The 12,419-nt window shown below is 44.0% G+C and overlaps 1 protein-coding gene across 5 annotated transcripts in view; it reads left to right on the forward strand.

The window, feature by feature from the left end:
- EXTL3 (exostosin like glycosyltransferase 3) overlaps positions 1–12,419 on the forward strand; it is a 106,451-nt gene that overhangs the window by 39,817 nt on the left and 54,215 nt on the right. For 2 of the 5 annotated variants that reach the window (XM_054576015.1, XM_054576017.1), the window contains exon 1: positions 6,499–6,600. The exons of 2 other annotated variants lie outside the window; for them this stretch is intronic. The gene's annotated coding sequence lies outside the window, so the exon portion shown is untranslated. Of the gene's footprint in view, positions 1–6,488; positions 6,601–12,419 lie in introns of those variants that run through there. One more of the 5 variants, XM_054576018.1, reaches the window with a different exon arrangement.

Below are 12,419 nucleotides of genomic sequence, written 5' to 3' on the forward strand. Positions count from 1 at the left end.
CTGATATGGTGGGCAGAGAATAGGAACTCGTGGGGCCGATGGCTCTCAGAGGAAGAAGGGACCGTAGAGACAGACACATTATATTCTAGGGAAAACAGCTAATTTTTAGAATCTTAATTGGTCATTACAGGTTAGGTGTCTTATGTAGACAACAGGTTCGAATCAGGCTAAGCTTCCTACATGGGAACTAGTACAAAATTTATTTTGCACAGCCATATGCAAGGTAGGTAGTACTATGACATGAAGTGATGAGTTAACAAATCTGTTTTTGATAATCGTATGTGCTTTGTTTTGGAGCCGATGTTAACTCAGCGTTTTGTTTTGTTTTTTTAATCCTCACCCGAGGACATGCTTATTGATTTTAGGGAAAGGGGGTAGGGAGGGAGGGAGAAAGAGGGAGAGAAACATCAATGTGAGAGAGAAACATTGATTGGTTGCCTCTCATAAGTGCCTTGACCAGGAATCTAACCCACAACCCTGATAGGGAATCGAACCCATAACCTTTCAATTTATAGGATGGCACTCCAACCACCTAATAAGCCATACCATCCAGGGCTAACTCAGTCTTCTTACTACAAATTATTTGCAAACCACCCAAACTGTCCCTTTATTTGTGAGCTAAAAAACAACCTTTTTTTCTTTTTTATTATATTCTTTTCCCCATTACTACTTATACCCACCCCTTAGGATTCCCAGCCTCTTTCTTTTAAATGGTAACATGAAAGCCAGGACTTTCAGAGTGAGCCATTTGGCAGGCTAGTAAGTGCTATCTGTGGAACCTTAGAAGATGACCTTTTGTCTTTTCTTGTATTGATGGACCAAAGAAAAGAGTAACCTTGGAACTCTAATCTACAAATTGTCATGCATTGTTCTAATTATAAGCCACAAAATTGCTCAGTCATTTATATATAGAAAAGGTTTAGCCGAGTGGCTGTCAGCACTTTGTTTTAAAATCAAAGCATTACAGATAGACAAGTTCTTATCTGACTTAAATTCACTGATAATTCCTGCATCATACTTTCTGAAGGTTGTTGGGGGTCACCAATGGCTTGGCTGCAATTGATTTAGAAAGACTTGCTGAGTGGATTGTGGGCCTGGCAGCTGTCACCACGGAAAGTTACCCCCGGCACCTCCCTTCTTAGGACTCGAAGTAACTTCTATCATCAGTTTCTGCTTCCATAGGACTGAAATCCCTTCTCGCGGATAGTCACACCTTAGGAAGAACAGACAATCAGTGGGGATCGCCTAAGATAGGGTTTTGCTTAAATCTGTACAGTAAACAGTTTCCTGGTATAAGAACAGTCTTTAATATAATTGGTCACATTACACACATTTCATATTTCTTTAACATCTTTAACTCAAACTACAATTCCCTTGTGGAGGAAAGAAATGCTTACCAACTTATTGAGACAATCTTTTAATCTTTTGTATACCTTCTGTATTTGAACTCTTTTCAGACAAAATCAGATGCCTGAGTTGAATCCATGAGTGCAACATATAATTCACATTGCCATTTTCAGCATTTCTCTTGCTTTGCAGTGTAATAGAGTTGTTAAAATTTCGGGCTCTGCTGTCAGACTGCTTGTGTCCGAATCCTGGCACCATTACTTACCAAGTGTGTGATTTGGGCAAGTTACGTGTGACTGCTTTGGGCTTTGGTTTTCTCATCTGTGAAGTGGGAGTCATTACTGTGTAGGATTATTGTAAGGACTAAGTGAAATGATACATGCCACAAACAGAAACCCATTCATACTAGCTTAAATATGTAAGGTTTTAAAAACAATTATTTAAGTATTTGTTTATAATTGTAAGGCTGCGTGAGCAGTCTCACGGCTGCCCTGTGACAGCTGGAACTGCGCACAGGCACTGGAAAGGGAGCGGCCTTTGAGGCTTCTCCCTCCATCCCCGACAGCTTTGTTTATTTCCTTCTGTGTGTTGGCTCTGTTTTCTGCAGACCAGTTTTCTTAGCTTATTATCATTGTGTATATCTCCAGAAATTCTTTCCCCCAACTCTATACAACTTACTGGGTGAACCACTTTGCACCAGCTGACTCAGCTTCACAGAGTCCTGCTCCCAGGGTCCCGGGTGAGAGGAAGTCCAGTCATCTGCGGCTGGAGGGGATGAGGCCATGCGGTAAGAACGGTGGCTCTTTCCAAAGACTGCCGGTGGCTTAGGGGCTCTCTAAGTAGGTGGTGCAATGGTGGGGGTGGGGATGGCAATAATTGGTAAACCTAGTATAATCACGGTGACAGCCGTCAAGGGTGATTAAAAGCTCTTTGCTTGGGCCATTAATTATTTATTTTTAAAAACCGTGTGGTTTTTCTTTGGAGGGATAATATACCTATAGAAAAGGACGTATTTGGTAAGTGTATAGCTTTGTCAAGCTGAACACACCTGTGTAACCAGCATCCAGCTCAAGAAACAGAATCACTAGCACCCACATGGCTCCTTTTGTTCCCCTCAAGTCACCACTCTTAAGGGTAGATGAGCTTTGCCTGTTTTTATGTTTTATAGTAATGGAAACATACGCTATATACTTTTTTTGTGTCTGGCTTCTTTTGCTTAACATTGTGAGATTCATCAATATTGTTGTATATATTTGAGGAGCACTTGTTTTCATTGCTGTATTCCATTGTGTGAATACACTCAACTTGATCTTGGCTACTACTGATGGCCATTGGGCAGTTTTATGTGTTTGTCTATTCCTAATGGTGCTGCTGTGAACCTGTTTTGCTGAACACGTATACGTTACTACTAATGACTTTTACCAGCACAGGCTCATGTAGAGTGTGGTGAATCATCTTTCATCACATATAATTAAATTGTTGGTCTTTTATGGATGAATTTTGATTTGGGGGCTTTTTATCTGGTGATTTCTTATCATTTTATATTGTGACTATCGTGATATGAGGGCAGGGTATTATTTTAAGCATTTTGCATACGTGAAGGAACCTTGAGACGTTTTGATAGGTGCTGAGCTGTTTGTTGATGGAATGAAAGAACAAATGGATGGATGTGCATGCCTTCTTCTTCTTCATCCGGGAGCAAGCCCCTGCGTACAGGAGAGGCTCCACTTGCCATGTTGAGGAAAGATTGACCTGCTGTTTAGCCAAAACTCATTGACTGAGGGATGGACAGGGGACCCAAGCCAGGCCAATCATATCTTTTTTCTGGGTATTTAAAATTTGAGACTAAAAGAAAGAGATTGGGCACTGCTGAGTCCCTGTGACTGTGCCTAGAGAGAAGACCCCAGAGACTCCAGCTGTTTGGTACCAAAGGCACACTGGTTTTGCTCTTTTCTGCTTCCTTGAAGCAGATAAATATCTACATATGTGACTGTTAAAAGGCAGTGCAAGACTATTTTGATTAAGTTGCAAAATGCAAAGTAGGGACAGTAAGTGTTGTAACAGGTCAACATGGAGAGACCAGTAAAGACTAGCTTCATTGTGTATTTGCCTTGGCTTGCTTTCTTGAGAAGAGCTATTGTAAGTGTGATTGTGTTTTCTGAGCCAGGAATTGCAATATTAAGGCAACAGTTCAGGAGAGGGGTAATGAGAACTAGAACTAGGGAAGCAGTTTGGAACTGCAGAGGACGGGTGGTAGAGATCTTACAGGTAAAAGCTTTTTAAGTCTTAAAAACTGATTTAATGTGGGGGTAAAGAGGGAAGTCAGAGAGGATGCTAGGTTTTGAGTTTCTGTGTTAGGAAAGACAGTGGTAACCCCATTATAAATACGGGCATTTGAGGGAAGAAATGGAGAATGGATAAAGGTGAGTTCAGTGTGGGATATAGTAAGGTCCTGGCGAGACAACCGAATTTTCCTGGCCAAGAATATTGCCCTTGGAGTTAGGAAGACTTGGAGTTCCATCTGTGCTTTACACCTCACTCTGTCATCTTGGGCACCTTATTTATTTAGCCTCTTTAGATCTCAGTTCCCCATCTATAAGGTGATACCTTGCTGTAAGGATTAAAGTGAGACAATGCCTATAAAGGGTTTTGCTTATTGCCTGGCAATTAAGTACTCATAAAATATGTATTAATAAGATGATGATGGGCTGATGTCTGGAGTGCAATTGAAAAACAGGGACTGGAGCTCGGCAGTGAGGGATCTGCTTAGAGGTGATGATGGTGCAAGGAAGAGAGTGTGGAGAGGAGAAAGAAGGTAGCCCCAGTCATGTCTGCTTAGAGATGTGAACTGTTTGATAGGAAAAAGGAGAAGCAGGAGAGGACAGGCTCAAAGGAGGAGGAGGGTGGTCAACAGCAACTAGGGCTCCTGTGAAATTAAGGATATGCCCTATTTTGGTTGAGTATCTTTTTTCTTCCTAAAGCTTGAGTATCATTACAATCAAGTAAATTGCCCTGGCTGGTGTGGCTCAGTGGATTGAGTGCTGGTCTGTGTACCAAAGGGTCGTCAGTTTGATTCCCAGTCTAGGACACATGCCTGGGTTGTGGGCCACGTCCCCAGTGCAGGGTGCACAAGAGGCAACCACCCATTGATGTTTCTCTCCTCTCTTTCTCCCTCCCTTCCCCTCTCTAAAAATAAACAAAATCTTTAAAAAAAAATCAAATAAATTGAGGTAAGGGGTAGCAATATGTTAAGTCGCTCAGATGTATAAGAAGACTTTTAGGCTGGGTCCTCTAGGTAGCAGCTGCTATTTGCAGGCCCTCTCTTGCACAGTGTGGAGATGAACCAACACCTGGTAATTCTTTCTGTGGCTTCTGGGCTTCAGTCATGTCTCCTCCCACACTGCCAAATTTCTGCCTGCTGCACAGACCTCTGGAGGAGAGCCAAGAAGATGAACTGTAAAGAGAGAGAAAGAGACAGGCAGACAGACAGACAAAAGGACAACTTAGGCTATTCATGATATTGGCAACAGTTTTCTCCATTTTCATTTCTTGGAATGCTTTTGATTTTTAAAAATTTGCTTCCTTCTCTCTAACATTCCTCAACAAAACTGGTAAAAGTTAGAAAGGAGTTGTTTTTGTACATATGTGGTGGTGGTAGGACTTCATTTAAGCTAGGTCATAGAAGCAAAGGGGAAAAGAAGAGAAAGGTGTAGAGGAAAGAAATTAAGAGAGGGGGCATAAGGAGATGTCAGGAAAGAGAGAAGAAAAAAGAGGATCAGAAAGAGGAGGGGCTGATGGGATGGAGAGGTGAAGAGTGTGCTCTACGAAAACAGGTTGGTAGGTTTTCTAAAGTTTTGAAAACTGGAATCTAAAGTTGGAATCTGTAGTCCAAATTGTCCCCTGTGGGGAAACTAAGCAATCTGCAGTATTTTGCCGGCCTCTTAGCTAGTGCATGGGCCTGGGATCCACTAAGAAGGGTGTGTAGATGGGAAATGGCAGCTCTGGAGCCAGGCTCATGGGTGCACTATGTCTAAGGCACCAGACCACCCATGCACCAGGATAGGAGCCAGCGATGGCTTTGGCCCTCCCCAGCTTCTCTAAGTCCTGGTGTGGTTTGAGTTCCCTGGTTACAAAACTCTGGAGTAGAAGCCCTGCCTTTTGGGGATTAAAAACATGTAAAAAGACAACACGTGGAAGCAAATTTGATCTCATATTGCAGTTATAGATTTAAAATAATGGTTTTCACTCATTCTCGAGTTAACAGTAATGATCAGGTGTGTCTTTTAGGGTTGGTGGTGTTCCTTCGGTCATCCCCATCCATACAGTTATCCAGAAAGCCTTATAATCCTGGCTTTGCCAGTGTGGAAGTAGACAGTCGCATGTCTCTGAGAACTGTAGAATATGTGCACTTTTTGTTTCACAGGGGTTGGCTCTAAGAATTTCAAGTGGTATTCTTTTTTCCTCCTAGTTTTGGTTGATTATTGGCACATGGCTGGATTAAGCACTTGTTTTTGCAAAGCCCTGGGATATTTCCCTAAGCGTTCATGCCTAGCAGCTTTTTTCTTTCTTTTCTTTCTTCTCTTTCTTTCTCTCTCTCTCTTTCTCTCTTTCTTTTTTTTGTGGTTAAGTATTCAAAGTGTTTCAAAACTTCAGACTATTGCTGGAGACCAGTCAGCTCCTTTAGGAAGCCCTTTTCTATGGGAATGGGTTTATTTAGACTTGATTTTCAAAGGCCAGCTCCCAGCGGCCAAGGCTCTAGAGTGGGAACCCGTTCCAGAACAGCCGGGGGCATTTTCTCTGCATTCCCTGCATTGGGTTTTCTGAAAGGGTCAGGGGCGTTGGTAGGACTCGGGTCTGCGGGCCCTACCCCGCACCGCCTTTCCCGTCGGCGCCGGCTCACCCCTAGTGCCTGCGCTTTCCGCCGCGTTTCCCACAATCCCTGGCGGTGCCGCCGCTCCCAAGCTCTGGCCAGACTCGCGTTGGAGCCGAGGCCTCGGCGGTCCTTCGGGTGCTGTCCGGAAAGTCTCGAATGCGTGCCTGCTCCGCGGCTCCCGAGCCCGGTTCGGCCATTTCCGGCCCAGAGCACTTCGGCAAGTTCCGCAGGCACTTGTCGGAAATGGCCGGCCGCCGGCAGGGGGAGCGGGGGATCCGGCGCGGCCTGGAAGGCGGGCGGCGGGCGACAAGAGCGGCTTTTGGGAGCCCGAGTTTCACACCGGCGGCGGCGGCGGCTCGTCGTTCCTGAACTGAGAGCCGGTAGGACTCCTGGTGGCAGCGGCAGGAGCCCAGAGAAGCCGGGGGGCGGGGGGCGGTGGCTCGGAAGGGGCTCGCGGTAGGAATCTCGGGGCTGGCCCCCAGCGCAGGGCACCGGGCGGGCAGGCGGACCGGGTCTGGCAGTGCTGGGGCGACGGGACCCCGTGGGATGCTGGTGCCCGGAGCGGCAGAGGCATGCAGCCTTGAAGTAGGCCTTTCTAGATGTCTCGGGGACCCGAGGAGGAGACCTCTAGGGCCTTAGCCACCAACGAGGAGGGTTATCGGGTGTCTGTGGGGCTTTAAACACGAACTCCCCACCCCCACACGCCCCTCACATCCCCGGTTCGGTTGCCTCGCACCCACTTCCACTCCGTTTTCTGAAAGCTCAGCTTCAGCTGTGCAGCCTTTTCTGCGCCTTGAAGCCCTCCACCGTTCCTTTACCTTCCCGCGCCTATTCCGTATTTGTCCAGCGGCTTGTGTAGAGCATCTGCTGTCGATGAAGGGGCTTCTCCCCTGCCCCCACTCCTGTTTCCCCTGTGCAAACACTCCCACATCTGCTTTGCGCTGCATTCAGACACAGTCGCCTGCAGCTGCTCTTCCTTTGGCTCGTTTCGCCGGGCTCACCTCCTTTCATCATGAACCCATAGTCAGAATAGCCACTTCCTGTCCAAGGGTCCAGGTGCCGCTGTGTTGTGCATCTGGGGCTCTGGTGCCCAGGCCCTGTGGCCATGGGCCTAGCGCTGCTAGGGCAGGAGAGGGACTGCAGGGTGTATGTCTACAGTACTGAAATCTTTGCCGAGACCCGACCCGTGCTGCGGGAGGTAGTACAGATCCGGAGCCCGTGGGATATCAGGCTGGGCTGCCAGATTGCAGCTAGGGTGTTAATCTCTTCTCCACATCCAGTGGTTCAGTCCCTTTTTACACGTCTGTGGCGATTAAAGGACTTGAATTTGGTGGATTTCTTCCCCTAACCTGGACTTTTTTCTTCTTTCCTTTTCAAAAATTCTAAAGGCTTTAGCAAGTCTTCTTGGTTTGACTCGCGAGGGGGAGGAAACACAGAACAGGACATGTCCATTTTTCCCCATACATGATTTACTTAAGAGGCGTTTTTAGCATTTCTTCTCATTTTGTCTTATTCTTCCAATTTAGTAGCTTCCTTTTTGAAGGTTGGGCTCTCTGTGCGTTCTTTTGTTTTTAAAAAGTCTTTGTGTGTTACAGCCATGCAGACTGCACTTTTCCGTGTTTTGCTCAACAATTAGTCTTTTAGTTAATTAACCAATTAGTCTCAGCCATCAGAGTGCCTGGAATAGTAAACTATGGAGCCTTGATAGTCTTGAGTGAAGCTAAGCATTCTCAACAACTTACTTAGCAGGGGGACTTTTAAATATTTTATAATGAAAGAAAAGCCATCTTCTTAAACTCTTATTTACTGTGTTAAAAATATCTTATCCTGCGGGGAGCCTGAGGAATCCTCAAAGTACTCATAAGTATGTGGGAAATTGGTTTAAATGCTTTCTGGAAGGGAATTAGAATCATGGAGATACGGTCGATGCTTTCCATTTTGCTAAAGTTTCTGCCGGCTTTACTCATTTATTTCACTTTTAGGGCCTTTGTAATCATTGAGCTAACCCTCCTTCTCCTAGGTCTTATATAACTCAGGCTAAATATGCCCATCTCCTGCAGATGTTTCTTATTTAACAGTTTCAGATCCCCTCATCAGCCTCCTAGTCCCCTGCCCTCATTTACTTTATTATGCCCCTCAGCACAGTATACAGTATTCAATATACAATGTCACCTAAAAGAGTAGACAGTAGCCTTAACTCTTTTGTTTTTGACACTATACTTTGTGTAAAAAAATCCCCAAAAAACAGAAAAATAAGGTGATAGTTTCTTTGCTATGCAGTCACATATTCTTGACTCACTGAAATTCTCTTCAACTGAAATCACAACTCTGTGAGTGTGTGTGCTGCTGTTAAACTAAGTCATTTCCGTGTATATGGTTTGGGGTTCTGAGTGTTGAACTTTGCCTTTCTATGACATTTTATTAGATATTCCAGATTCCAAAAATCTTTTTGTAGCCTTGGTTTTTCCAGCCTAGGCTTATCCTCTCTAGCGTTACTTCCTTCCTTTATTTCTGAAGTAGAGCTGTAAAATACAGTATAAAAACACTGTGCTCAGAAGGGAGAAAATGGAAAATTAAGGTGTGCTTTCAAGGAAGGCACTATGCTTGAAACCTTAGAGGTAAAACAAGAGGTCTTAGGAATAGCCTTGCTGCCTTGAGTTGATATGTTGATAGTATTGCCCCCGGCAAAACAAGTCTGCCTGTGCTTTCTGTGTATAGGGCAGTTAAAAGTCCATGGGGTCCTAGAATCTAAGGATTTTTTGAGGGCGTCTAGTCCAGCCCTTTAATTTTTTAGTTCAAAAGGATAAGGAGACTATGAGCCAAGAAGGACAAGGAATTGTGAAGTTACGGGATCTGATGAATCAGAGGTAATGATGAAGGGATGGCAAAACTGAAGCCTCAAGTTGAATTTACTCATGAAAGTTGAAGCAGTATGCCTGAGTCATAAAGCTGATTTATGTATGCCTTAGCAAACTTTTACTTCATTTTTTTGTCTCATATAGGGTGGGTGGCCTGGGGCACTAGTGCCTCCACAGCATTTAATAAAAACCATAACTTCTTGAGAAACAGGAACCTTAGAGAAATCAGTTTACTCTCTAAGCACTTGCACATCAAGCTGACTGTTCCCGGTATGTTAGCACAATCCATCTGAAGACATTTAAAAGTGTTTACCATTTGGGCCTCTGCTTTTTAATTTCCTCTTTATTTCCTTTGACCACTGTTGTATTGCCTTTACTTTTATTAATGTCATGTTGCAAATGCTTCCCCTAGTCTTTTAATTGAATCTAAACTTTTTTCTTTAATTTTTTAATTTAATTTATTTTTTAAAATTATATTTTACTGATTATGCTATTACAGTTTTCCTGATTTTTCGCCCATTGCCCCCCTCCACCCAGCACCCCCACTCCCTCAGGCCATCCCCCCACCATTGTTCATGTCCATGGGTCACGCATGTAAGTTCTTTGGCTACTCCATTTCCTATACTGTACTTTGCATCCCCATGGCTATTCTGTAACTACCTATTTGTACTTCTTAATCCCCTCACCTCTTCACGCATTCCTTGACACTTTCCTCCCATCTGGCAACCATCAAAACACTTTGTATCCATGATTCTGTCTCTGTTCTTCTTGTTTGCTTAGTTTGCTTTTTAGGTTCAGTTATTGATAGGTATGTATTTTTTTTTCACCATTTTATTGTTCATAGTTTTGATCTTTTTCTTAAATAAATTCCTTTAACACTTCATATAATAATGGCTTGGTGATGATGAACTCCTTTAGTTTTTTCTTGTCAGGGAAGCCCTTCCATTCTAAATGATATCTTTGCTGGGTAGAGCAATCTTGACTGTACATCCTGCTTTTCATGATTTTGAATACTTCTTGCCCCTCCCTTCTAGCTTGCAAAGTTTCTTTTGAGAAATTAGCTGACAGTCTTATGGGAACTCCCCTGTAGGTAACTAACTGCTTTTCTCTTGTTGCTTTTAAGATTCTCTCTTTATCTTTAACCTAGGCATTTTAATTATAATGTGTCTTGCAGTGGGTCTCTTTGCTTCCATCTTGTTTGGGATTCTCTGTGCTTTCTAGACTTGCAGATCTATTTCCTTCACCAGATTAGGGAAGTTTTCTTTCATTTTTTTCAAATAGAGTTCCAATTTCTTGCTCTTTCTCTTCTCCTTCTGGCACCCCTGTGATGTGAATATTGGACCTCTTGAAGTTGTCCCAGAGGGCTGCTTATACTTTCCTCACTTTTTTGGATTCTTTTTACTTCTCGTTCTGATTGGTGTTTTTTTTTTTTTTGTTTGTTTGTTTCCTTATGTTCTAAATCACTGATTTGATTTTTGGCTTCATCTACTCTACTGTTGTTGCCCTGTAAATTGTTCTTTATTTCAGTTAGTGTCTCCTTTGTTTCTGACTGGATCTTTTTTATGCTGCTGAGGTCCTCACTAAGTTTCTTGAGCATCCTTATAACCAGTGTTTTGAACTCTACATCTGATAGATTGCTTATCTTTATTTTGTTTAGCTCTTTTTTCCTGGAGTTTTGATCTTTTATTTGGGCCGTTTTTTTGTCTCCTCATTTTGGCAGCCTCCCTGTGGTTGTTTCTGTATAGGTTGAGCTGCTTTGACTTTGTGTGTTGATAGTGTGGTCTAATGTAGTAGGTGTTTTGTAGGGTCCAGTGGCACAGACTCCCCTATCAAGGTGCACCCTTTGTGTGGGCTGAATATACCCTCCTCTTGTAGTTGAGCCTTGGTCGCTGTTGGCAGATTAATGGGAGGGATTTACCCAGACCAGTTAGCTGCAAGGATTGGCCGTGACCATTTACCCCCAACCTCTGCCCTCTGTGAAGGATCAGCTATGCAGGGGTAGGGTGGTGGTGCTCTGATGTGGTCTGCGGCTGGCTGCACTAGCCCTGGGGCTTCCTGGGTAATACTGGCCAAGGTCAGCCCTCACCTGTGTTTTGCCCAGGGCCACCCTACCTGAGCTATAAAGCAATCTGAAATGGCTGCTACTTGTGCTGGGCTTGGAGATTCCCAGGTGAAACCAAGCTGTGAACTAGGTTGGCTGCTGCTAGTGCCATGCCTGGGGCTCACTAAGGCCAGCTGTTGCTTGTTTGATAGGATTTAGGAAGTTGCGAACATGGCCAAGACCAGCCATTCTTTTGGAAAAGCAGCTTGGGTGGGCCGGAGTCTTGGGGTCTCCAAGGTGAGTCACACAGTTTTAGCCAGTTTAATGGAGTCACAGGTATGGCACCAGCTTGCCAGCTCTGTGGAGGGAAGGTTTAGAAAAGGGACAATAGCCTCTGCTTGCCTTCAGTTCTTCCCTATATGCCATTGATGCCTTTCAAGCTGCTACCCTGGTGCTGCTTGCTCAGAGGAAGTGGGTCTGAGTAAGCTGTGTGTGGGTTCTTTAAGTGAACTGCTTGGGGCTCCAGAAGTTTCTTCCACTGACTCAATCCTGCTGGTTTTTGTAGCCAGAAGTTGTGGGGACTTCTCTTCCTGGCACTGGAACCCTGGGCTGGGGGACCTGGTGTGGAGCTGGGACTCCTCGCTCCCAAGATATCCCTCCCGAATTTTTATCCACTACACGTAGGTGAGAGACTAGCCTGTTCTGCATCTGTGTCCCTTCTACCAGTCTGGATGGATGCGGTTTCTTTAATTCCGTAGTTGTCAGACTGCCATTCAACTCAATTTCTGACGGTTCTGAGTGATGGCGGTTTTATATTTTAGTTGGAATTTTGATGTCGTTGTGCGAAGAGGCGAGCCACGTCTGCCTATGCCGCCATCTTGACTGGAAGTCCTAAACTTTGTTCTTTTATATAGAAGCCTTTGATATTTATGTAGTCAATCTGTTTTTTTGATTTTCTGGATTCTGCTTCTGCTTGGGTTGCTATAAAAACAGCTGTACTTATCTTGAGAAGAAATTGTATGTTTTCCTTTTATTCTTTTTATGGTTTAATTTATTAGTTACTGCTTGAATCCATCTGGGACTTAGTTTTGGATTTGGTTTGTCATGTAGGAGTCTGACTTTATTTTTTTCCACAAGAGCTAATTGTCACCTTATTTCTTGAAAAATCTAGTGTGCTGTACTTTATTATTTTCCCCCATTTTTGTAACATTTTACTTTCACATAATTTAACATTTCTTAAATTGTAAGTTGTAAGGGTATTCAATGCCAACAGGAATCCCCAATTTAGGGTGTGGTGAAG

Source organism: Pteronotus mesoamericanus, unplaced genomic scaffold (assembly GCF_021234165.1).
Source record: "Pteronotus mesoamericanus isolate MK-2021 breed Mesoamerican mustached bat unplaced genomic scaffold, CSHL_Meso_final contig_32, whole genome shotgun sequence".
NCBI classification, from domain to species: domain Eukaryota; kingdom Metazoa; phylum Chordata; class Mammalia; order Chiroptera; family Mormoopidae; genus Pteronotus; species Pteronotus mesoamericanus.